Raw genomic sequence first — 3202 nt, 5'->3', positions numbered from 1 at the left:
CTCAGCCACAAGCTCTGGGCATGCTCAGCCACAAGCTCTGGTCCTGCTCAGCCACAAGCTCTGGGCATACTCAGCCACAAGCACTGGTCATGCTCAGCCTTGCATTTTTTTTAGATTTCCTTTACCACTATTCTTTCAATTAGGCCTATTTGGTTGTAATGATTTAGCCTACCTTACCCTATATAGTCTATATGTAGTGTACATTCTACTTTCTAACAAGCTACATAACAAATTAGGCCTAATTAGACAAAATAACAATTAAGTAATTCAAATGAGATAATAAGTATACTGAACAAAAAACATAAATGCAATATGCAACAATTTTACAGAGTTACAGTTTATATAAGGACATCAGTCACTTGAAATAAATGAGTTAGGCTCTAATCTATGGATTTCACATGAATTGGCAGGGGCGCAGCCATGGATGGTCCTGTGGGGAGCCAGGCCCAGCCAGTCAGAATGAGTTTTTCCCCATAAAAGGGCGTTATTACAGACAGAAATACTCCTCAGTTTCATCAGCTGTCCGGGTGACTGGTCTCAGACGATCCTGCAGGTGAAGAAGCCAGACGTGGAGGTCCTGGGCTGGTGTGGTTACACACAGTCTGCGGTTGTGAGGCCGGTTGGACGTACTTCCAAATTCTCTAAAGGAATGTTGGAGGCGGCTTATGGTAGAGAAATGAACATTAACTTATCCAGCAACAGCTCTGGGGGACGTTCCTGCAGTCAACATGCCAATTGCACGCTCCCTCAAAACTTGAGACATCTGTGGCATTGTGTTGTGTGACAAAACTGCACATTTTAGAGTGGCCTTTAATTGTCCCCAGCACAACTGTCAGGTGGATGGGTTATCTTGGCAGAGGAGAAATGCTCACTAAAAGGGATGTAAACAAATTTGTACTCAAAATTTGAGAGAAATAAGCTTTTTGTGCGTATGGAACATTTCTGGGATCTTTTATGAAACATGGGACCAACACTTTACATGTTGGGTTTATATCTTTGTTCAGTGTAGTTCAAATGACTTAGTATCTCGTTGGAATTACTTAGTATCGATTTTCTTACTAAGTTGTTCTAACAAGTCATTCAGATGAGACACACACTCACACACACACACACTCACACACACACACACACACACACACACACACATACACTCACACACACACACACACACACACACACACACACACACACACACACACACACACACACACACACACACACACACACACACACACACACACACACACACACACAGACCTCACACACACACACACACACACACACAGACCTCACACAAGAAAATCACACACACACACACACACACACACACACAAGAAAATCACACACACACACACAAGAAAATCACACACACACACACACACACACACAGACCTCACACAAGAAAATCACACACACACACACACACACACACACACACACACACACACACACACACACACACACACACACACACACACACACACACACACACACACACACACAGACCTCACACACACACACAAACACACACAAGAAAATCACACACACACACACACACACACACAGACCTCACACACACACAAACACACACAAGAAAATCACACACACACACACACACACACACACACACACACACACACACACACACACACACACACACATACAGTCAGACACAGACTCACAAAAGACTCATACACACAGAAACACACACACACACAGAAACACAGAAACACACACACACACACACACTCACTAAATACCCATACACACAGACACACACGCACACAGAGAAACACACACACACACACACTCACACACACACACACACACATACCCGCACACAGCGCTCCTCTCTGTTGGACACAAGGGAAGCATAATGAAATAACGTATAAATGCTCTCTATCTCTCGCCCAGGAATCTAATTAATTTCTCCTGTTTATTATGGAGAGTGTGTGTGTGTGTGTGTGTGTGTGTGTGTGTGCTGGCGTGGGGTCCTTTAGGCTGATGATGGGGGCCTGATTTTCTTTGGGGCTGGTTAGTTGGCACAGAGAGATTGGTTGGTAATTGACAGTGATGGGTCTGGGTCCCAATACTAATACAGACCAACAGAGCCATGACAGGCTTTGGGACCAGTGGAGAGGAGAGGAGGAGAGGAGGGGAGAGTAGGAGGAGGAGAGAGGAGCAGAGGAGGAGAGAGGAGGAGGAGAGGAGAGGAGGAGGAGAGAGGAGGAGGAGAGGAGGGGAGGAGGAGAGGAGCAGAGAGGAGGAGGAGAGGAGCAGAGAGCAGGAGAGGAGGGGAGAGGAACAGAGGAGGAGGAGAGGAGGGGAGAGGAGGAGGAGGAGCAGAGAGGAGGAGGAGGAGAGGAGGGGAGGAGCAGAGAGGAGGAGAGGAGCAGAGAGGAGGGAGGAGAGGAGGGGAGGGGAGAGGAGAGGAGGAGAGGAGAGGAGGAGGAGGAGAGGAGGGGAGAGATGAGGAGGAGAGGAGGAGAGGAGGAGAGAGGAGGAGGAGGGGAGGAGAAGGAGAGGAGGAGAGAGGAGGAGAGAGGAGGAGGAGGGGAGTAGGAGGAGAGAGGAGGAGAGAGGAGCAGAGGAGGAGGAGAGGAGGGGAGAGGAGAGGAGAGGAGAGGAGGAGAGGAGCAGGGGAGGAGGAGAGGAGGGGAGGGGAGAGGAGGCGGAGGAGAGAGGAGCAGAAGAGGAGGAGAGGAGGAGAGGAGGAGAGGAGCAGAGAGGAGGGGAGAGGAGGAGGAAGGGAGGAGGAGGAGAGGAGGAGAGAGGAGGAGGAGAGGAGCAGAGAGGAGGAGAAGGGGAGGAGGAGGAGAAGAGAAGGAGAGAGGAGGGGGAGAGGAGCAGAGAGGAGAGGAGGGGAGAGTAGATAAGAGATAAGAGGAAAGAAGGGTAGAGGAGGTGGAGGAGGTGGAGAGATGAGGGGAGGAGGGGAGAGGAGAGAGGGGAAGGGAGAGGAGGGGAGAGAAAGGGAGAGGAGGGGAGAGGATAGAGGGGAAGGGAGAGGAGAGAGGGGAAGGGAGAGGAGGGGAGAGAAAGGGAGAGGAGGGGAGAGGATAGAGGGGAAGGGAGAGGAGAGAGGGGAAGGGAGAGGAGAGGGTAAAGGGCATTTTCAATATCATTTGACACACAGCTTCCACAACTTTGACCTACGTGTGTGTGTGTGTGTGTGTGTGTGTGTGTGTGTGTGTGTGTGTGT

Source organism: Salmo trutta, unplaced genomic scaffold (assembly GCF_901001165.1).
Source record: "Salmo trutta unplaced genomic scaffold, fSalTru1.1, whole genome shotgun sequence".
Taxonomy (NCBI): Eukaryota; Metazoa; Chordata; class Actinopteri; order Salmoniformes; family Salmonidae; genus Salmo; species Salmo trutta.
Note: the sequence above shows the minus strand (reverse complement) of the source record.